Here is a 25,168-nt window from a genome sequence, read left to right as displayed (position 1 = left end):
GTTACTACAATATTTTGATTCCCACTTCTAAACCAGAATAGTTTTGATAAGCCTCTGAATTCTTCATGTCCCAACTAAATTTCTGAAATTCACCCATCACAAATGATCATCACAGGTTTACTTGAAAGCCACAGTGCTTAATCTGACACCAGGTCCACAAATATTTGACAAGTAAAGGATGCCAAAAGAAATGTGTTACATCATTATAGATGTGAATACATCTACAAATGAACCAATAAAATGAAATCTCTCCCTCTACAGGAGAAGCGGTAACAAGGAATTACCCATATTTTGTCTGCAAAGATCCATGCTAGTGTTGAACATGTCTAAACATTGCTAAAATCAGTAATACTATTAATCGTATCTGTAGCATGTTGTATACAAGGTGTACCAATTTAACACAACCAAGTCTTAAACGCTGGGATTTCCATGATTAATCTTAGAGCACTGTTTGACTCAACCCCCCTGCATTGACTTAATACCTGAAATCTGCAAGTAAACAAAAAATGTAATCCAGATGTTTCCAAGGCTTTCATACTAATCAACTCCTATATATTTCCAAGAGAAGCAAATTCATACCTCCTGACAACAGATTTGTTTTTCTTAGTTATGTTTTGTGCACCCATCTGAAATAATTCACGCATCAGAGACTTAAAATTACTATACATCTGACAATTTTAAGCAATCTCTGAATCTGTTTTTTAAATCAGAAATCTTACAGGGATAGCACTCCTCACCACAATCTTCAGAATAATGAAGCAAATAGTCAATTAGCCAACAACAACCGCTGCATGTTTGAATACAACCACGTAAAAGTACGATCTTATCTCAGAAAATTAAGAGCAAAACTAATGAAAACAAAACCCATGTCTCTGCGATTTGCATGCACCCCCACCCACATGCTATCACAAAATGCATATCCAGTCCACTCCTAATTTCAGTGAGCAAACCAGCCAGGTTGTGGGTTAACAAGATACCACCTCTTGCTACAGCCTATTTAAACCTGGTGCTCTCTATGTAAATCACTGCAGTTTTTACAGGGGAGCATTTTAAATAAACACAGCTTTATTCACATATGTTCATGTGTCTATTGTTTTGCCTTCTTTGAAAATGAACAGAAAATACTTCCTGAGATGTCTTTCTGAATAACCTGATGTTTATTTTGGTTTTTTTAACTTCTTGCAAGAACAAAACAAGTTCTAGCATAACCATTTAAAAAAATACATTGCCGTTGTCAAAAATTATTTTTAGCACTTGGGAGTCTGCACCTGTGGAAATACAATGAGTAGAACAGACCCATTTCCATTTCTGTAACAGCAACCCAAGCGACCTTCAAGAAATTATACAAATAGTAAAAAAGTATGTCTATCATCTAAACTTATTTAACCATTTTTCCAAAGCTGCAGTTCCCCTGTGTCTTGCTATAACTGCCAAAAGCACGTACATCTCATTTTAACAGACTGAAAAACATTCTTGCAGCACTCTGTGTGCTCCTGGTCTTCATTTACATCACAGTCAAAAGGCAATGACACAAGAAAATCTGTGTGTATGCTCCTGTTTATCCGTTTCTCTGGTTGACCTGATCTGCCACTTGCAAGCACACAGGAACGACAGCTTATTTGCTGAATCTGTTTACCCCACTGTCATTCAAGATGTAGTACGATGCTTAAATAGGCAACAGTCAGATTAATATAATTGAGGATGTAGTTCAGAGTAGACAGGAAGCCATGCCAGAATTGCAAAGCGCTTATTCTCTTATGATTAAAACATCCCCAGGGTTATATCAGTATAAAGATGTACCCGAATCAGAGACGCACAGCAGCCAGAGGACCAAAAGAGGCAAGCTTTTCCTTTTCAGAATAGCTCACCAGTTTGAAAGGAAGAAACATGAATCACACAAAGATAAATTGCCATTTTAATTGCATAAGAAACACTGGTGGATTTGTCATTCCTTTTGACAGAATTTTTTCCCAGAGTCACATTATAACCAGAGCTACATTTCTATTGCATAAGACATTTCATGCACCAGAATGAAATCCCAGCACACAGATACAGAAAACCTCTCAAATAGCCTATTTTCTTTTACTCCAGTGATACATGCCTCTGCTATTCCAGAACAGATTAGACAGACTGTCCAAACACGACACAAGAAAAGCAAATAAGGAGCAAATCAGTGACTGAAAAGGAGTTTGTCCTCAGCACCGTAGGACTGACTAGCAAAACACAGATTTCTTTGTACTGGCATCACTATTCACAAGACAGGAAAGAACAGGTATGCAGATGACAGGTGGCATCCTCCTGTAGAGATCTGAACATTGTTATCACAGATGGTAAAAGGTAGAGTAACGTTGCTGGTGTATCCATTTTCTGAAGTCTTTCACTTAAGCTATTTAGTATCTCAGCACTAGAAATACGGAAGTATTTCACTTGGAATCACTTGCCCTCACTCAGAAGTTGTCAAGAACATCTGAAGAATAGTAACACAAAGAGTAAAGTTTTAGTGGTGGAAAAGGGTTTATCAAAGTGTACCATTACATGCAGTGTTTCACAGGTCTAAATGTCTAAAAGCAAAATGTCCATTCTCAGAAATGCTGTGCTGCAGCTACAACTGCACGACAGCTGCGTCGGACCAGCTGATAACCACTAACTTGGTGTTAAAACTTGGTACGATGATTTAAGTGACATTTGCCCTAGAAATGAGCCCTCCAACTCATACTAAAGCACACAAGAGTCACCAGTGGAATAACACACAGAACCTATTTCTGTATCTGTGCAGAGTTGATCTTTGCCTTTTCTCTAGCCTAGATTTTGATTTCCCTTAAGTGATCAGTGTTGGCCTAATTCTACTCCCATTTACATCAGTTGAAGCTTTACCACCAACTTCAAAGAAAATGGATTTAACCCAATATAGTTCATTTTGATAGATTCTGCTTTAAGAGAGAAGGACCTCTGCTTCTCCATCTGAGGATAAGATGATATATTTTTACAGCAGGCTCCACAGCCAGATGACATTGCTATGCCCTACATTCACATCTTGGTTTTGAGCAACACTGCAGTTTTGAAGCAACTCCTACAACCATCCATTTTTATTGTATGTCAGCTCAGCTTGCAGAACAGCTTTGCTGCTCATGAACTAAATTTCTTTTGGGGGAAACAAAGTGGAAGCCCCACTGCAAGCTCACACCAAAACTATTCAACACATACAGATCTGAAAAAATCACAGGTCTTTGGAAAGCTTCCGGTCACATGTAGTAAGTACTTTCAGTCCAAGGGCTCAGACTAAATCTAGTCCAACATAAAACCTGCATAGATATAGAGGCCTCAACACTGATTGCTTCCAAGCTATTGATCTGCTTCTAATGCACCAAATGACTTGCTGATGTAGACACATTTCAAACTCTAGTTCTACTTCTTATCTCTATAATCTTTTTATTTCCCATGCTGTCCTAAATAATTCACTCAGCATTACTGATGTTCACGACCTTCTGTGTCTTATCCCCAGTTTCTTATTTAAATTACATAGATTTCCTTTTCAGATTATGGCCTTAGAGCTATGCCTCCCTCTTTCAGGGAATTGACTTTAATTGTTTAAAATTCTCTCCAGAATCAACCTTCCAAGACACTTTTAGACAAGAGATCATTTGTTTAGCAATGCATTAACCAGCAACTTTGCATCAAGAAAACCTCCCTTTACAAACAAGTAACATCTTAGCTAATGCATTAGGCATAAGAACTATAGTCAAACTTAGGTACCTGCAAATCCACTACTAGAATAAAATATTGAAAAGGAACACTACAAAAATAGCACTTCAAGTAAAGGCCAAAATTTCAAAATCAAATTACTGATCTAGCAGGAACAGCAGTATTTTAGACTTTTCAACTTTTACAGAAGGAAGGACCATTAGGTAAGGTACATTTGCAAACACTACAATGGTAATGAAAGGAGTTGTGCTGAAATACTCATTTAAAAAAAATCTTGTCAGAGAAAGAGTAACCCCAATGTAGCACATCACAAATACTTAACAGGAAGATGAATCAGCAATTGCTGCTAATGCAGTTCAAATATTTCAGGCTTTATCCAGCTAAAATTCCCTTTAACAATTATATCCTAGAAGTCTTGGAAACCCGTCTGAAGGAGTATCCCACTCTGACAGCAAGCTACCTCTGTAAACAATGATTTATTGTAATTCCCTTTTTTTTTACACCCTGAGATTAGGACAGAAGTCTCTTGACTGTCAGATCTCTAGCTTCAGAACCCACCTGCACTCTGGTCCCACTCTGACCTAGGCTGGCTGATCTCAACCTCTGCTGCCTGTCAATCCTAACCACTAAGGCCTCTGAAGGATGAAGTGAGACATCTATAAGGCCACAGAATTATAGTGCGACTTCTCCCAGCAATTTTCCTGTTAACAAGGGAGGGAATAGTAGTTACCTACTACATTTTACCCCTGTAACCTTAATCAGCCCACCCTGCATTTTGGAAGTGCCACCTTCATGTTAATTGAGTATAAGTTTTATCATAGCTCATTTTCTTCCTTTTCTGCAGTTCCCTCTCAGGCCATTATCAAGATGATTACCAGACGCATTGTTTACTATTCTATGGTGCATCCCTCATTAATCCCACTGCAGCATAACTCACCTAATGGAAGGTGACACTTCCAGGAAGGGTGCTTTAACAACAGAAACATTCATTAAGAAGCACTGTAATAACACTGCAGAAACAAGTGTCAAACTTCTTGCATAGCAAGGAGTACCTGGACTCAAGCAGTCAAGATTAAGTCAGCATTTTTTCCTTTTTACTCTAACTTTTATATAATTTCACACAGTAAATGAAAAACTCATCTAGAAATTTGGGGCAGGTCACTTATCACTGTTGCAAGCAACTCCATAATAATCTCTAAAAGGGAAGAACTTGGGGACTACACCTGTAATGTTTTTTGAATTCCCTACACCGGACAAGATTGTGCTGCTTTCACTCCTCCTCTCCTGCTTCTGCACCTTTCAATCTTACCTGTATGAATTCTACTTGCTGAAACCAATCAAAGAGAACAACAGAAAATCACAAATCCGTCATGTAAAAATTTTAAAACATCAAAAAGGATGGCAAGTAAGCCAGACTGAAAGCATAATCTCCCATAACTGATAAGCATGAACTGCCATTTCAAATCAGTGTTCCATGACTGCCAGAAGACCCACTGACTCCACAGCACAACAGTCATAGAGGTCCCATGAGATGAAGAGTTGTATGCGACTCACGAAAACGCAGGCTCAGACTTCCATCCATTTCTACATTGAAAATTAACTTCACATCAAACTTATCTTTTTTTTACCTTCCTAAAAAAACCATAGGATAATTTAGGTTGGAAAGGATCTTTGAAGGTCATCTAGTTCAACTCACTGCCAACTTCAAATGTTGAATAGCTTGCTCAGGATCATGCCCAGCTGAGCTCTGAATATCCCCAGGGATGGAGATTCCCATCCCTGTCTGGGCCACTATTCCCATGTTGGAACATCCTCCTGGAAAGTTCTTTGTATTTAGCCAGAACTTCCCTTACTGCAACTTGTATCTATTACCTCATATCCTTTTGCTGTGTACCTCGGAGAGACGAGTGTGGCTCTATCTTCTTTTATAACCCTCCACTGGGTAACTGAAGAAAGCAATAAAACTAAAACCACCTGAGCCATCTCTTCTCCAGACTGAACAATCCCAGCTCACTCAGCCTCTCCTTGTATGCCATGTGCTCTGTACCTTGGTGGCCCTTCACTGGACTTCCCCCAGTTGTCAGGATCAGTCCTGTACTGGGGAAACTGAGACTGGTCACAGCACTCCAGACACAATTTCACAAGTTTTAAACAGAGGGAAGAAATAAAAAAGAGCAGAGTTGACAGTTATCAAAAAGTTTAATGACCAGATTTTGGCTTAAGCATCATAGACACAGAAGTTAAGTTCTACCTGCCATAACAAATTTCTTTCATTGCCATCATTTTTACAATACCACTGACAGTAAAGGAAAAGTTTGGATATAATTTGCCAAAGTCACTGGGAATAGAACTTCATTTTCAGAATCCAGTATAAATTTTCAGAATTGGCACTGGGGAAAAAAAAACATTTTACATATAATGAAGCACATTCATTTGATCAAAAGCTAAACCTAGAGCGCATTTTCAAAAACGCATTTGAACCTCAAGGTCAAATGCTGCAAATAAAGACTGACTACATTTCTTACATATAGGATTAACCACATAAGAGAGATTCTTCTAAAAACTGTTTTCCTTCAGTCCACAAAATTTTGGAATTAAGGGACTTAACTCCCATGGGTCCAGGAGTTTGATACATTTACAAATCTCCATTCACAACGCTACAAGTCAGCCTTGCTAAAAAGAAATAATTTTGATTACCAGAAGAAAAAATCTGTTTACTAGCTTTAGCAGGTTGAATAATTCCCAAAAATACTCAGAGCAATATTAATTTCTGCTATATTGGAAATTTTATAGTGTACAAAAGAATTCAATACCTAAAACTGAACATGAACATTTAGGGTCAAAGACACTATCAGATTATTAGTTTTAATTGCCTATAACTTTGTTTCATAAATACAATTTGAAAAATTAGGCTTTGGTAAAGGCATATACAGACAAACAAAAGCAAATCAGAGCAGCATGCAGAGATTAACCCAACCAACTTTCCAAAGACTGAAATTTGTCCAGAAGGGCACTGCTGGGGGAAAGGTCTGAATATGCACTAAGAGGTGAGCAGGAATCATGTAATGCGGTGGAAAAACAAAGGACCAAATCAATTAGTACTTCAGCAGAGCCTCAATACTAACAAAGAGAGAACGTGTGCAAGAAGTCAGTCTCTCTGGTGTTTAACAAAAATAAAATCAGCACACATCTAGAAAAAGCAACACGGAGGCAGCTGACAGCACAGATAACAAGTGGTAGCATCTCTTAGCATGGGAAAGGATGTTAATTTAGTTCTCAGATGTCTTACGCACAGCATACTGCTCTCATGCTCAGCAGTTGGGCAGGAGGAGAGATGCAACTCTGCAGCACCCTTGGAGATGCAGTTTGTGGAGAAGGGAAGACTCAGTGGCACCAGTAGAGGCACTGCTGTCATACCATGTGTCAAGGAAGATAGACAAGCAGAAAAACTGGAGAATGGAGGAGTCATGGAAGTGTCTAAAGAGAGCAGGAGAAGCCCTTAAACCTTTTTCAAATAACTGTGACCCAAAAGGGAAGATAGGGAAAGACAAGGCCTTCACCATGGAACTCAGATGAAAGAAAATCTATTGATACTGCTTTGCAGCACAGCTTTCCCATGCCATCTTACATTACAAATAAACATCCTCACTTCTGCTTCTCGGACACCTATATATTGCCAAAACTCGCCAGGCACAGAGTAGTCTGGCTGTGATATCCAAATATGAACATCATTTACAGCTTGCCTAGACAGTTTTAAAAACCAGAACCAGCAACCATGAAAAAGGCATTTGTTACAAAGAATGCAGCTGTCTGTGTATATGGTGATTCAGGAACACTTACAGCATTTTTAAATTTACAACCTGCTAACCAAATATGTACGTGCATTCAGATTAAATGATTGGGCAGTGAAGTTTAGAGCAGTAGTCTTTTTTTAAAGGCAAATCCAATTAAGACTGGATTTAGGAAACTTAAAGTCGCCCAAACAAAGTTTCAGAAATAATGACTGAATAGCTTTCTAAGGCACTCTGAAACAAATTTTCTGTTATGATGCATATGGATTTTGCAACACTTACAAATCCCATTAGCAGCAATGAGAACTGTAGGACTTAATCCACATGAAGCATTATCATTGAAATGTTCCCTACTTAATTAATAAACAAAATGCAGACTCTTTTCAGTTGATTTTTACAACATTAAATAGCATATAAATTGTTCCACAGATGCTTTTACTGGTGCAGATCAGCTCCAACACTTAAACAAAATCATTCCTTCACCTCAGCTGAAACCTTGGCCCTTAATTATCAGCAACTGTTAAGAACTGACATTTCCCTTGATACTAACAGTATATCTTCCCCACAAAAGACTATCATAATTCTTTGGGAGTTTCACATCTTCACTTAAGAAACTAGGCAATTACAGCTTGCTCATGTTCTATTTTGTGGTTCCAGCACTTTTCTTAACCTTGAGAAAATTTTGCATTGTTATTCTAATTACCAGAAGTGGGAGTACATGAAATCTTTCCAACAAAAAAAGAAACTGAGATGGCAGATGCATGAAATTTTATACTGCAAAATGACAGAAGGGGAAGTAATGAAATACTAGAACTGTCACCTACCCAGGTAAGAGTCAGCTGTTGTAAATAAAAAACTACATTCTTTTAAACTCATTCAGGTATTGATAAATTGACACCAGGTATTTAGACTCTTTAAAATAAAGCTGCAGTAACCATAATTGTTTATTTTAAAAAACAGTTGTAACTATAATACAAAGACAAACAGCATGCATGCGCTTGTGATACACTTTAAAACCCCAAACCCAATAAGGGAAAGTTTTCCCATGTGTCCCGACACACCATCATACATGAAAAATGCATGCAGTTTCCTATTTAGTTTACACATTAGATTACAAGGCTGAATGTGGCGACTGTGTATTTAAATACCCTACTAAGCCATTTACAAGAGAGTCGCCTACCTAGGCAACTGTGGAACCCAATATGCAGAAGTCCCTTATAGACTATGGACCAATCACTCCCCAAAACTTTGAGGAGAGTGAAGGAGTTTCACATTTTAACAGTTTCCTGCTTAAGTCCTCAAATTTATTAAGGTCTCTGCTAGGAAAACTAGAAAGTTGTTACTCAAATAAAACACATAATTACACAGGATTTTCTCAAGTATAGAAAACTGCAGTGAAATCCAGTACGGACCTTACATGCACACCTATTTTAGATGGGCAGAACTGAGGTATTGCAGCAATCTCTTCCATAGAGGAAACCTTTGGATATATATGCAATCAGGTATCACACATTTAAAATACAGTGTAAATTCAGGTTTCAATCCTTCCTCCAGGAGGCACAGATTTCTCTATGTTGTACTTGGGTAAACTCTTATATAATCCAGGACTTCCTTATTTTAAAATACATATAAAATATTATGAGTTTGACTACAGAGACAACAGAGTAGTCAAACAAATCTGAATGATTCTTAAACCCACTTTTTCTTTTGACAACTGTCTGAGAGCAGAGAGTGCAGTGAGCTGTTCCTCCTTTAAATTTAGCTTCAACCTCTGTGGAAATTCCTTCCAACAACGCTCCAACATTTGCTGCCTGGTCTTTCCATTCAAGTGGAAAGGGACAATGAACCTGATTTGGCTGACCCATTCTCATGACTAGTTATTACCTTCATAGCTACAGGGAAATTACAGAAAGGAAGAACTGAGCACACATCTAAACAGAAAACACAATCCATTTCCTTTACAGCTAAGACTAGGAAGATTTTTGTGTCTGTATTAGTGCTCATCCACAGAAATGGGGTAGCTGGCTGCTGTAGCAGCTCATCTTTTTCTCGTAAGATGAGAGGTATCCAGTACTGGTACACAGACAGATGCGGTGCCCTCAGAGTCCACGTGAGGCTCTGGAGTTGCTCAGGTATCTGGTTGACATGGGATTTTTCTGAAATTAGATCATTGCCCCATTTTCAATAAAGCCTCCAAGATTCCAGGGTTGTCCCTGTTAGCAAGGACACTCCTTGAAAATTAGGACACCTGATAACCTTAAAGAAGGAGGGTAATTAGTCACATCCCTGCAACCTTTTCTCCTAAAGAAACAGTGATAAAAGTAAACTCCTATTAGAATATCATTAAATGCATTATTATGCAATACTAGTTACATAACCATGCTTTACTAACTTTGGGTATTTTCAGGCAAAAATCAGTTTCACAGACATGCCCACATATGAACATTTTAGAAAGTATGGATTGTCTCCTGTAGAGGGGATGAAAAAAGCTTTGGTCTTAGACACTTTTCTAGCTAAATTGATGAATGGCAGATTGTCTGCCAATATTTTAGATGTAACTTGAATCCTTTAAAAAAAAAAAAAAAAAAAGTCTTTTTGAGAATCCCTTTTCAGCTAATTCCTTTCAGAGAACTTATAAATTTCATGTAAGCATTTGCAAATCCAAATATATCACCCTATCCAGACATTCAGTACAATTTGAATTTCAGCTAAAACTGCTCTGTGAATCTATTCGAAATTCAAGGATAAGCAAAATTTGACTACATAAAACATGACAACTTGCAAAATGTTGCTGTATTTCATCAAAAATAATTCTGTAATCTATTCTCCTCTATCCCTACTTTCAATAAGGAGCAGGAATAGTGATGCATTCCATGTTCTACTAAAATACTTAGTCCAATTGTACTCATTTAGAAGGTTTAGTTAGTTCAGAAACAAATGCTCTAGCTTCCAAAATAAATATTGTGCTTACTGGTGTCTAAACTCAAGAAGAGAAACAAAATTCACAGCTATTATACTGGTCTGAAAGTAAGAAAATAATGTCAGAACAGTGCATGTGAAGTTCTGTCAAGGCAAAATCTGGTCCTGAATGCATTTGTAAAAGATTACATTTAAATAGAAAGGATGTAAATTTTCAATACAAGCAAAGTACAAGCATCATTATATAAAGTTCATTAGTAAGCTGCTTTTTTCTTTCCAAATATTTTCTTGTAATATTGAACATTTACTGTTATCTATGAAACTTATCCCAAAATATTGCATTTGTAATAAGCCCAAAAGTATACTATGTGACAATTGTTAATGAGAATATAAGCAATTGATTAATATTTCAGGTACAACATCATCACTAGGTAATAAATCCTGCAAAAATAGTAAGAGCTTAGTTTTTCTTTTATATACATGGTTCTATTATAATGAATCATTTCTATTATCATACTTTCTAAAATTAAAACATAGGGGACGTTTTCAAAGCAATTATCATTTGCCTTCTGGCTGTGCAAACTAATAATGGACATTCTCACTCTTACAAGCCCACATATCTGCCTTATGGCTTAAAAGTAACTCAAGTTGCTACTCATTATACACACCGCTCGTGTACCCTCCCTCAGAACACAAAATATTGTTTAGACAGCATAAAATCATCCTGATGGATAGCAAAGTATAGTGAGAAAGTTACCATTAAAAGCATTTGTCTCCCGTACCTGAAATTCTCCAACCACTGGGATTGTATTACTGAACCAAGAGATAAATTATGCAAGTGAGACACAGCTACCCATTACAGCAAGGCGGCACAAATGACCATAATATGATGTACTTACCTAAGACTAACTCCAGAGTGGTCTGAACCTGTGTTAGAAAAGACACACCTTTCCTGTGAGGGGAGCACTTTCTCTCCACCCCCTATAGATTTCTCTCTCCCTCTCCCCTTCCCTAGCTGACTGCACACTGTCTTGAGGAAGGCAGCAGGCAAGAGAAGCGCTGCACCCTTGAATGCAAAACACACAGCACAGGGCAACACAAAACGCGGAGGAGGGAACAACTGTAGGTAGTTGCTTTCTTTTATTAATAAATCCTGAAAAGTAAGATGACGTTGCTACAGTTCTCCATTCTAGATAATTTAACAGTCTCTTGCAGAATTCACTAGTTTGCAATAGAAGACAGCAAAGAAAGTGGACCGCAGGATTCATTTGCCCTGTCAGTTCCTGTGTTCCTAATTTTTTAATGCACCACGCCTACTCAAGAAAATAAAGCCTGGGCTTTGTGCACACCTCAGGGTACTGAGCCAGAAAGAAGACAGTTCTTTACTTACAAGACAGATGTAAGCATGTGCAAAATTAAGCAAAACAAGATCCACCGAAGTTAGAAGCAATTAAACCAGAAATAATGACTTTTAAGAACCACTATTAGGAAATGCTACTGGAAAGACAGAAACTGTTAGAGTTCCAACCACTGCCTCTGTTTTTACTTATTTATTTAAGTATTTTATATGAAATGGAACACTAGTAGCAAAGAAAGTCTTCACACCAAACGCAGAATATCATGCAAGTTATCTCTTATGGAAATATTCTGGAAAATAAGAGGTAGTCGATTAAGTGTGATCAAGCATAAAATGAAACGGAATCCCAGCCTCCCTCACTCTGAATCCCTCAACTACTAAAATATTACAGAAGAGGGGAGGCAACTAAGTCATTGTTCCTATTTCTCAGCTTCTCTTCAGAGATTTTGACACCATGTGTAAGCCTAGCTCTCCATTTTTGTAAAACCTGCCTAAATTGAACTGCAATGGGGTTTTTCCATGAAGAACACAAATGTATTGAACTACTATTCTCAACCTAAATCTTGGAGAGAAGGGAAAGAAAGTTCTTAACAGCTTCCATTTTAAAAAATGTCCACACACACACACAAAAAAAAGTGAGCTAAGTAGTAGTAATCCACATTATAAAAAAAAAAAATTATGGGAAAAATAATATGTAGAGGGATTTATACACACACAATTCATATTGTTTGTATGTCTGTTCTGAACATCCATCATTTACTCCTTGTTTCTCCTCATGTTAGAATGCCCCTAAACAACAAACCAGTGAGTGCATCAGCATAAAACCCAGAAGAGGTTCGGTTCTGCAGAACGATCACATCATACTGTTTTAACATTAAACACTAAACTTTCAAAACCCATTACTTTCTCACAGATCAACGTTCTATCCCATCAATAAAAGACAGAAATACGATTAGAAAAAAAATTATAAAATATCCAAAAGAATTAAAGCTTTTAGTGCCACTTTTTAAAATTATCCTCAAGTGGTATCAGTAAAAGTTACTATATTTTAATGGTGCAAATTACATTTATCACTGTCAAACTATGAAAAAGTGATGAAATTAACTGCTGATTCCTTTACATTACAGATCTTTATATCTGTAAAGCATAACATTTTCCCCTACAGGCCTAATGAATATTTGCAATACAGTCTAGAAGAATTACACTGTTGTATTTAAAAATAGGTATTGTTGGACTTTTACCTTAGAAGATCAAATTCTACAAGTTAATGGGTTCTTGACTGATCAGAACTTAAAGTAGTATTTCACATGTATAGACCCTCCATAACAGCACAGTTGAGGTGAAGAAAAATAGTCCCAGATTCTTGGTTTTCTGAGTGTAAAGAAAATATTAGAGATAGCTTCACCCAACTATTACAATAAATTGTTAAAATCTAGGTAATTAAAACACTTTAAAATATTACAGAAACTATATAACCTGTTAAAAAACATTTGAGGCATGCAAATGATCCAAAATAGAACAAAATTATACCTTAACAAGAAAGCAGTATGTGCAACATCCATAAAATATTTTTCTTAAGTACTGAGAAGAAACTGCTGTTAGTAAGATGACTCGTTTCTTAAGTCAAAGTGATAAATATGATCAAGATCTGTATGTTAGGACTCAGCCTAAGTACCTATTTAAAAATTATGGACTTTTAGTCATATTTCATAGCCAAACAAAAACTTGAACAAGAAAGCACTGATACCATAATAAAATGCTGGTTTTCATATTCTTATAAATCCAGAACGTTATAGCAAGTCTGCCTTTTCAACGGCAGAATTAAAATACACGTTAAGCACATCTTTTACTGGTGTCCTGGAAGTGTTCTATGCTGATTTGACTAAGCATTACAAATACAGGTGTATCCTGAAATATACTTACAATTCTGTCTCATAGCTACTTACACTCCAACCCAACTTCTAAATTACAGTATATTCTGTTAATCAAAGCAGCTTGCTCAGCAACACATTTCCGTGCGTCCATAAGAAGCTCCTTTCACTCCAGTGGTACACAGCCAAACTTATAGTTCATTTCTAACTGGTTTTGCTGAAAAGTAACTCTGATTTATCAAGGATTTACACATATTGTACAGCATACTATGGAGCTTATTCAGAGCAGTCAAAAAGTAACCAATAAATATACCACACAATTATTCAAAGCCCAAATGGCACTGTGACCTGCACAAGTACAGAGTACACTAAGCACAGTCAGCCAAAAATGCAACTGTGTCCATACAGATGAACAATGAGTGCTTGGAGTTCGCGGGGGGAAGAGCGTATCAGTAGTAGCTCCAACATAAGCAAAAGGTAAATGTCATCTCAGGGCAAACACTGTTGGCACTATAATTTTTATACGAATAAACACTTTAAAATGTAACTGCCATTTTCAAGAACATAGGTGTTTACTAGTAGCCATTCTGAACCTGAGCAGAGGAGTCTAAAATTAAGAATGAAAGTAACTTATTTACCTTACCTTTATGATACTTTCCATCCTGAATAACTCTGGAATTGTTTTATCTACATTTATAGAGAGAAAAAATGTCAATTGGAGTGGGGAGTATTTATTTATTTATTACTATGGTGATCAATTCAAAAAGCCAAATATCTACGCTGGGGAGTGATTAAGAATTATAGAAACAAAATGACAGAAGTTTGGTTCACAGGGTAGGAAATGGAAATTCAGGACCATTCCAAGATATTACTTCAGGAAAGTTGCTTTTGCCACTGCTCTAACATTTGCATGAAGCTCAGAGTAACTGAACGCTATCTTCACACTATATTACAAAAATTGGTTTTGTTAGCCAGATATATACCCATTTTCCTGTATATAAATTTAAGTTACTGGCCTAGATAATGTTGATGACACATAGAATATTGTTTCTTGTCCAAGTATTTTGTAACAAATCGGTAACATCAGATTTTTATTTTAAAGGTCTATGTAAGATAAGATACAATAAGGCTATATGATATGACAAGTCATTGTAGACAAGGTTCAAGGTAAGAGTGTAATTTCAGGGAATGAATAAAGAATGGAGATGATGGAAGGCCAGTGGGGGGATATCTGTTGCTTGGGGGAAGGGCACAAACACTGCTAGTTTCTCAAGCCATAAAATACTTTCAAAGGCCATTTTCAGCAATATTTTAAAATCTACAATCTCATTCAAAAAAATGCAGAAGAAATAAGAACTAAGTGAATCACAAAACTGAGAAACAATTAATTTGGCAAAGAGTGATAGAAAATGGAGACCACCTTTACCTGTAATAACTTTAGCAATGTGGTTTCAAATTTAAGAATAAAACAGCTCATTTAAAAAAAACATTTAAAAGAAACTAGGATTTTTGAACAAAAACTGTCTACTAAAAGCCTGAAAAAGCAGGTTTGATTAAATCAATATGATTGTATCTGTTACTTTCAGAGGTGACCTTTATATCGGATCTCTCATTTCTCATCTTCTGAACAAGTTTGCTTCCACCAATTCTCTGCAAGCAGAGTTGAAAAAGGCGTAAGAACTATGAATTATGAAAAAAGCTACTAGGTAGGCACAACATAAGCTACTGACCTTACAAAAAAATCACCTCCCAGCTCTGCATTTAATAAATGAGCGTCTATTGTACCTCAGTATTTCAGAGACATCTCTCCTAAACAATGTGCTACAAAATGCACGTGTAAAGGAAATTCAACCTCATCTACAGAAAGGTAAAAACAAACTCAACTCCACAGATTTTTTGTGCTATTGCAGCAGTATCTAAAACATACCACTGCAGCACATTTTTTTAGACATATAGATAGCAACTGAGCAGTAATATTTTATGAAGGTGTCAAGTTACTGCCCCCAAAGGTAACTGATAAGTGCAAGACAGCCATTACGTCTCCAGATTTTAAAGACAACTGCAAAAACCTACAACACCATCATTATAATGCAAACTAATGTACAAACACAAATGTTAAAAACCCTATGTCTTTATGCAGGTTGAATATATTTCACATCATGAACGATGCCCCCAAGGGCAGTGGTATGAGGAGGTATTCACTAAATCTCACTCCTACAGCAACAGCAACTTCTTTGCTATAGTTTGAAAACTACATGCAGAAAGCCAGGTAGCAGCACTCTTCCCTTCTCCCTGTGCCAATGAGGAACTGAGCCAATATTATGTTACAGGAAAATAGGGCATGGGGAGAAATTTTTTTTGCCATAAACTTAGGCACATAAGCAAGACAAAACACTCTTGCTCCATTGATTTCTAGAGCTGTACCAATTTGAACTCATTAAGGGGCAGGCCCCTGGATCTGACCCAACAATATCTTCATTATGTTTTATTAATCACTTGCTGTTAGCAATTTTCAAGCCAGAATAATATAAAGTAATAAAATGGGAACAAACAAACTGGATCTATTTCATAGTCTCCATAATCTACACACCTCTTTTACCTGTAAGATTGTCCAATGTCCATAATACAGTTTGGTCAGTATCAAATCAAACATTCTCTCAAGCAACTTTATTGGTCTAAATTCACCCAAATGCATCTGACATGACAAACCTTTCCATAATACAAGAACAGATTTTTCTGCTTGAGAAGAAAGTTTCAAGAGTAAATGCTTTCTACTTTTTAAGGCTCTGTAACAGATTTTGTTTCAGAAGAACCACAGTCTTTTTCTGTAATTCATCTGCTTTTTAAGCAGGTAGAACAGCAGAAACCTAAGTTGCAAAACCCCTTTCAAGCTCAGTAAAATTATCATTTAATTACATGCTATGTTAGATCTCCTAAGCAAAGAGATTTAAATATTATATTTGTGTACTTTTGAGCTCAGACTGTTCTCACAGTCTGAACTCATTCCCCACTATGTTTTTTCTGCAATTACGACAATGAAAATATACAAACTATAATAAGAAAGTCCCAAATGTCTGACCAAAACGCAAACACAGCTTTAAAAATATCCTCCTCTCATTTAAGGAGTACTAATCTCAGATAACAAACCCTCTCTGGAATGAGTTAAGTAGGAAGTTCCCATAATTTACATGTTAAAACTGTTATACTCCGATCCCAACTACAGAATCAGCACCGCATGTACTCATATACCAGAAAATTCAAAGTGAGACTCTGTTTTCATAATCCAAACACAAGCAGGGCTCATCTGGGTTGAACACATAAAAGTCAAAGGCACATAAGACACCTGATAGAAATCCTCCTATACTAGTGCCTGAGAAGTCAGGAGCTTGGCATGTAATGCACAGCTCATCCCGCCTAGATTTACAAGAATAGCTGGAGCTGTGCAAGCTGTTGAAAGGTTTCAGATTCCTCTCAAAGCTTTTAGCGACCGTAGAAGACATGCAGCTTACAAAGCCGCTAAGCCCTATGATGCTAACTTGCAAACAAATATCTCCTAAGAAACTTAAACAGTAGCTACGCGCTGAACAGTTACACAGTGTTCAGATAAATGAAGACCGAAAAGCAAGTCTGCATTTTTTGACATCTGCTTTGGTTTTGGTATGAAGTGCCAGTTACATTATAAGAAAGAAAGCCTGACCTTTTTAATGAGGATTAAAAAACAAAACAAACCCAAAACACCCACACAGGATAAAAAACTAAGGCAAACTTTTTAACAAATCATTTAGCAAAAGAGAATTTACAACTGGTTATATTACTGGTAATTACACAACATATGTAATTTCTGGAAAAGTATGTTTTGCAGTTCAGTAGGGCAACAGTTCTACTTAAAATATTTACATTTAACTGATAAGGGAGCCTAACTGCTGGTAACCCTTCAGCAAGTGCAGTACAACTGCTTCTTCAAACACACTGCTTAAGCTTTCACCAGTCTTTGCACTTTGAAGTACTGGGACATTTAGTTGCCAGATCAGATATAACCAAGACTCAGAGCGTCCCTACTGTGGTCCTTTATATTTTACAGATTCAGAGTGACGGCTGTTTAATAAATTCTTGTATTGCCTTGAAATTCAGGCACATCACTAAAATCATTAAATAGAAGTCATCAAAATAGAAATTTTTCTCTTTTTTTCTCAGAGCACCAAGGGCCAGAGATATCACAAAGACTACACTATTTTCACAGACTGTTTATCTGAATTCATATAGAAGCCATCCTGCAAGGATAAGAAGACCTAGAAGAGTTTGTGTAACTACCATCAGTACAAAGCATTTTCTAAAGCTAAATGTAGCCTTTAGAACTCTCCTTTCAGACTCCTTAAAGACATTCATACCCAAAGATTTTTCAGAAGATGAAGCAGGAAAATAAAGAAACAGATTATTTACTCTTATCCAAATTACAAGATCTCTCAGGTTAAAAAAGTATATCCCTTACAGGCATTACTTCATAAATTTATGAACGTTTTTATAATTATCATTCAAGCACCATTTTATCATGGTAGTACTACACCACTAATGCCAAAATCTCAGAATGCTTTCTTCAGAGCCACTTTTCAAACCATTTCTTGTTTACGAGAAGTGACCTGAGAAATAGATCATGGGTCACGGGAAGATATTCTGCCCCAGTGACACATTAATGCAAATTAGCAAAAGGAGAGATTTATTCTTCATTCCTCACCAGTGTCTTATCTTGCATCAAATCATCTGCTTCAGTGGAAGGCGGAAGCCACTCAGCAGTCTGAAAATTTGAATATTATTGGTCAAGCAGAACCTAAACTATATGTACTTAACACAAAATTAAAACATTACCTCTTCTAAGTATGAAACAGTACAAAGAAAAGTCATTCTTCAAATTTCAGACTGACTCGAGCAAAATGTACATGTATGAAGATAGGAAACATCGTGCATCTGTAAAAATAACACCAATCTCTTCTGCTAGTGATTGCTACTCAGTGTGAGTTTAAGAACAAGCACTGTGTGTAATAAGGTTTCAGCATTGCACTCTGGACTGAGTTAATTTTCACTTCACCAGGTGGAATTCAGAAATGCCCAAGATGATCATTTCTTGCTGAGATTTGAGATTAATGTGAATCCAACCATTCCATACTAATGACTAAAAATTCAGCATGTTAATAATATAGTTTATTTTGCTCCTATTTATGCCCCCAGATTAAATTTAATCCATATTTGTATTAGTTGCATGAGTATCTTAGTAAAAATTAGAAATAGAAAAGAAAATGCTGAGCAATGTTATTTTAAAATAATTTTGGAAATCTCAAAAAAAAGATCACTCTCCAGTAGAGAAACTTCAATAGTTACAAACATTATGAAAATACAAGATAGCAATTCTCAAAAATTCACTTCACTTTTTGTACAGCATTTTATATTTTTGTAAATTTGTGAAAATGATTTGTAGAACAGCTTAAAACATCACAAAATTGAAGTAATACCTTTAGCTTATAACATGTACAACAGAAAGTAATACTGAAAAGTAGAAGCTTTACCATTACCAAGAACACTTAAGCATAAAACATTTGTAAATACCTTTAAATTTATTTATAAATTATGAGTGGGTGTCTTTGATATGGGCAGCTTTTACAAGCATCAGTGAAGTGTATTAATGTTTTTTATATTTAATCTTAAGCACAAAAAGGACAAAAAAAAGAAAAGACAGTGTTGAACGGGAAAATCTATTTCTGAAGATATTCTTGTCTTTGAATCACAAGCTCAACATGAGAAGCAGTTCAAGACAATTCATACAGGCCTGTATCCCTTCCACAGCAGCAAACTGACAGAAATTCTCTAACAATGGCCTGAAGGAACCCTCTTCACAATTCTAATATGCATTGGGGTGGATTTTTCTTCATTGAAAGAACATTTTAGCACAGAGAAAAAGATTTTAAAATGTGCTGAAAAGATCTGCTATTTTTACTCCATGACAGAAAACTGTTATTTTGCAAACTATTGAGCTTGTCTGGGTAAAAATAATCTCTATTAAAATAACACAAAAAAATATCCTAACACATGACTTGAAAACTAGTTACCTTGGTCCTGGGGCAAATTTTTGGTTCTGGTCATAGGATTCGTAATGTCTTACTTAGGCTCTGGTCCAGTAATTTGCCTCTAATTTAGAAGAAAAACAAAACAAAACCAAAACTGTCCTCTGTTGCACCCTCAGCAAACTCAGAACACATTCGCACAATAAGCTTACATGTTAAAACTGAAATGCAGAACTGCATCTAGATCACTCATCGCTGATACATGCCAATTTAACAGCGGATTTTTTTTCCAACACTGAACTTGTGCCTACACTGTTTAAAAAACAAACACCAAAATTTGTCATATTTGGCCCTTCTTATTCTATACTACCAGGAAAGAAAATAGACAGCAAAGGTGAAACTGTCACTTCCCACCTTAGTATGAAAAATCATGGGTTTTAACCTTCGGAAGTTCTCACCGAACAAAAACGTTGGCTGCTCTTTGGGTATCGTGTTACATCATACCTGTGTTTTTCAGGAAAATAAAAGTAATCTTTGAAAAAAAAATAGTGTGACAAACTACCAAAAGAAAGACTAAATATCAAAGTCATACCATTTGTACCTCTTCTATCATACACACACAAAGCACAGAAATTTTGGTTGTAGGTTTCAAATAACTATTTAGTGCCATTTGTTATTTTTTATTATACTATATTAGGAACTGTAAGGAACACTGCCTTTACAGTCAGCATTGTAAACTACATTCTCCTCTGTGTAAATTACATAAAATCTTGAACTTCACAAATTGTTTCTATTGTAAATTTGAAACCAGCAAAGATGCTCGCTGGAATTGTTGGCAAGAACAGTCCGCAGAGAGTTGTGCCAAAGAGACTGACTTCAAGTGCCTTTGCCCCAGTTTTAAAACTGACTTCTTTTATACTGGTCTCAGCAAATACTAGAAGTTCAAAATTACAGTAAAACTCAGGATGTTCTACTGTAACTTCAGAGCCCCTTCTGAATCCATCCTGACCTGCTCACAATAGAAGAGGGAAAACAAGCAGAGGAGGGCAGGGTCCTCCTCTTACATGCAGTAAAATTATGGTACAACATCCCACCAAACAGGAGTGAAAGGTCCTACACATGTTCCCCCTGCCTCCCTCCGATCATTTGGCTTCACACCTCCTGGCGCAGGAGGAGAGGCACAGCGCACATCTGCATGTGCTTCTGTGCTGGGACGGGCAGAGGGCTCTGGCAAGCACGGCTCATTAAATACTGCGCGGCTCAACGTAAGGAAAACTACAAAGTAAAGGATGCTGCTACGTATGGATGAATTTGCTGCAAAACAGATGATTGACACAAAGCCTGACATTTTTCTATTTCTAGTTCTAATTAGTTACAGAAGTGGTGCAAGCTCCTCCAATCCCTCAGTCAACCAGGGAAGTTGTTCTCTTAAGACAAAGGAGTAGATTCAGTATTCCAGACCACTTTGATTCCTAGATTGGGGGAGTGGGGGTTTGCTTCTTTTGGGGTTTCTGCAGAACTGGAATAAGATTCTCCTTAAACAATGAAATAGTTGTAGAAGTATTTCTAGTGGCCTGTTTCAAATGTTGAAATTTTGAGAGCCAGCTACTCCAAAGCTGCTCACAGTAGTAAAAATGTTCCTTGGACTTTATTATCCCATTTCTCATCTGTGTCATGAATGGGTTACAGCATTTTAACCACATGGTCACATAGCTATTAGAAATAACATATTAAGTCAGATTTTAAAACCAATCTGTTCCCTGACAACTGATGAGAAATAAGGTCACAATTATTTGACAAAGAGGCATCCCAGGAAGTGGTAATTTCTTGTAGCACTCTTGTGCTTCCCTATATCTACCTGTCACTGCTGATCCTTAACTTGGGAGCACAGGCCTCCAGAGTTACCTCTTCTCACTGTCTTGGAGATCCGAGTTTACCATTCCAGAACTACTGTTCCTGATTAACAGCAATGATTTGGATTTGTTTCAGAATAAAAATGCCTGGTTCGCGCTTAGCTCGAAGTTTTCTGAGAGTGTTTTCATTTAGGTTTGTTCCCTACATTAACTTCAATGATTTTGCATTTACTTTATTTGGACTAAAATATTTTCATTCTGTTTCTCTTTTCTGGTTGATTCTGCCCACCTTCTTGATGAAAATCTGAAAATGTGAAGATCTTGTATGCTCTTGAAGTACAAGCATGATGATTTTTTTTTATTTCTCTTTAAACATTGTAGGTACCAGTCCAGTTCTGCTTCTATATTTTCAAGTGGTCAGTTGGCTTTTCTCAAATAAATAGAATGCAACCCACCATATTCTTACTTAAAGAAAAAAATTAAAATTATTTTGGGTGTTCTGAAAGGAAATGGTGCAAAATATATAAGGAGAAAGTTGCACTTGCTGTCAAGAAACAATATTGTTACATAAAAGCAGTGAAATGGGAGATTACTGAAGTGGCACAAGGACTGTGTGGTCTGGTCACCTGCTTTTCACACTGAGAAGCAGATCTTCTCACCACCCTCTTCCGCTGTATCATCTTGCCTGCTAACCTGATCCACATCTTCACACACCAAAGCCTCAGCCATGAGGGAGCAGGAGGCTTCTAACAGATGGCAATGGGTAATCTGTGCTTTGTCTTCAGCTAGTAGCACTTCTCAAGTGAGTCATGATGAACTGACAGATTTTCAAGAGACTGAGTGTCACCTGGGGACATGTCCCTCAAGGTCTGAGGAAGCCAACCTCCCTGGTATTCCGTTTGACCCTGGGGCTGACCTCATGGGCACAGGGAGCAGGAGGTGTTGGGAATCACCTATTTAAAGCTCATTACAATATCAATGTCAAACTCAAAGGAACTGCCAAATCCACTTAATCCTTGGGGCTGAAAACACACCTTCCAAACTGAAAGCATATTTATCTCAATCTTAGTTAAGCAAAGTTGACTACTTTTTTCTTCTCCTTAATCTCTGGAGTTATTGCTCAGTTAACTTGAAAACTGTTATACCCTGCACAGCACCTCTTCATTTTACTCTATTTATACACCACTTGATGGTTCTTCCATGTTTGCTTCCCACATCAGAATGAATTACCAATAAAACATTGCTGTAATCTGTTTACTACATCCTGTTCATCCAGTTTTGATTGTACTAAACATCCGTAACAGTTTAGACATTCTTTATGTAATAGGGCTGGGACAGTAAGACTTACCATGCCTGAGTGCACACAAGCCTAAAACTAGTCTTCCACAATTCACAACCCACACCCCATTTGAGCTTCATTTATATTTTCAATTAAGAAATTGATACTTCAATTCCTATATGTAGGGGACACATATTCCATATATTTGCCTCTGAGAGCGTAGTTCTTACAGGAAGAAACACAAAACACACCTTTTATTTCTATTTTTGCAACTTTAACATAGTATTGAGTTTCGATCTTTCCTTGAAACGGCCTTACTAATAAGAAAGTGAATGCACAGTAATATATCTTGTTTCTGGCTGGAAAAGCCATTCAGTCACCGTTGTTTATTGTTCCAAGGAAGTCGTAACCATAGACACCATAACTTCAAGGAATTATTGCCAGTACTCAATGAGGTACATTTACTGAAAGAATAAGCAAATAGATCTAATACACTTCTCTTTCACACAATACTTCGGTAATTTAAAATGTCCACATGGGGCATACTGATCGATACAGTATGAAAAACCATCATGATGCCTGTACTCCCTTGCACTGTAATGTAGATTGTATCCACTTTTTAAATTAAAAGTGTTCTTTTTCCTGTGAGTAATGCTTCTACACTTCAAAAAAGTAGCATACTCTGGCTCCAGGAAGACCTTATTGTGGTCTTTCAGTATATAAAGGGGGCTTATAAGAAAGACAGAGACTTCTTACCAAGGCCTGTGAGAAGACAAGAGGCAGCAGTTTTACACTGAAAGAAGGTAGGTTTAGATTGGACATAAGCAAGAAATTCTTTACTGTGAGGCTGGTGAGGCACTGGCACAGGTTGCCCAGAGAAGCTGTGGCTGCCCCCTCCCTGGAAGGGTTCAAGGCCAGGTTGGACGGGGCTTTGGGCAACCTGGGCTGGTGGAAGGTGTCCCTGCCCAGGGCAGGGGGTGGGACTAGATGGGCATTAAGGTCCCTTCCAACCCAAACCTTTCTATGATTCTATCTCCTATATGAACTCTGTGATGAGGTTTTCATACTGATCAGAAAACAAACAAACAAACAAAATTATAAATTAATTTTGGACATTATCAAAGTGTGAAGTCGTGGCTAAAACAAGACTATTACATTTAGAACCTGAGAAAAACAAAACACAAGCATTAAACCACCTACTCAAATGTGTCATTATATATCCATGGGTGCAGAAAAGTAACTACAGTAAAAAGTTATACTAGCTGCTACTGCTCTGTCAAGAATCTCTCACTTGAGGGATCTTTAGAAATCATTTAAGAATAGAACAGAAACCGCTCAGGAGAAAACCGTTCTAAAGACTGAAACCTCTATAAACACTCATAAATGATGCCAATCTTTGCAAAAATATCCCACCAATAAACTTGTAAAGACAACAGATACTCTTCATGAGGGAAAGGTGCACTGTAAACCGTAAATTCAATTCAGCTTTTGATGAAAAGACATGTCACCATTTTACTTCTTTTCACTTTCTTCCTTCTACGTTGACTCTGTCAATCAGAGAGGTACAGAATTTAAACCCAGTCTGATGGCATCCCAATAAAATCTTACCTGTTCAGTCCCTTCCTTTACATAAAATCTGCATGGAGTTCACTATTTTTATTCTCTTTAATAAGTCATCAGACAAAAGATCCTAACAAATTTTAAAATTCTGTTATTATTAATTCCATTACCACCAGGTAATCTGGGCTGAAATCTGGAAGCAGCAATATCTGACTTGAGGGTAAAACCCAGAAAAGGAGTTGGGAAGGGAAGCTAGCCAGCTAGACAGAAAAATAATACATCGTCTTGTCAGGAGCTGAAACCTTTCAAACACACACCACAAAATGGAACCATGAAAAAAGGGCACAAATAAAACAATATTATGAGGAAATCAATAACCAGAAGTAGGACATCCATTTCTCAAACTATGCTGATTTTAATACAGCTGTTGCACAAAACATTGTATTTCCCTTCGTTTAGGTTTCTCACACAAATCCACAAAGTTATTCAAAGACTCCTTCCCATTCTTTCCCACTCAGCTGCACAAAGAATATCCGACTAGTAGGACAACAAAGACTAGAAATTTATCTAGGCCAAAAGTGAACTTCAGGAGTCAGAAATAGAAGTCTGCAAATGAGGATTTTTTTTTTCTTAGGACAAGGTCTCTCAAGAGGAAATTTTGGTAAACCCCGAAGCAAAAGTATGATAATTTGGATGTCTGCTACACAACTGCTGTAAGTGGCAGGAACCAAGGGATGAGACGAGGTAGAGAGCTGGCATCTGTCCCTGCGGCACTGATCTCAA

The 25,168-nt window shown here is 37.0% G+C and overlaps 1 protein-coding gene across 8 annotated transcripts in view; it reads right to left on the bottom strand.

Moving 5' to 3' along the window:
* Positions 1 to 25,168, bottom strand: part of ATP2B2 (ATPase plasma membrane Ca2+ transporting 2) — a 432,424-nt gene that overhangs the window by 204,441 nt on the left and 202,815 nt on the right. Inside the window, exon 1 of one of the 8 annotated variants that reach the window (XM_074879688.1) lies at positions 18,373 to 18,390. The exons of the other annotated variants lie outside the window; for them this stretch is intronic. The gene's annotated coding sequence lies outside the window, so the exon portion shown is untranslated. Of the gene's footprint in view, positions 1 to 18,372; positions 18,391 to 25,168 lie in introns of those variants that run through there. 8 annotated transcript variants of the gene reach the window in all.

Source organism: Strix uralensis, chromosome 10 (genome assembly GCF_047716275.1).
Source record: "Strix uralensis isolate ZFMK-TIS-50842 chromosome 10, bStrUra1, whole genome shotgun sequence".
NCBI lineage: Eukaryota > Metazoa > Chordata > Aves > Strigiformes > Strigidae > Strix > Strix uralensis.
Note: the sequence above shows the minus strand (reverse complement) of the source record. Positions and strands in the feature narration are given on the sequence as shown.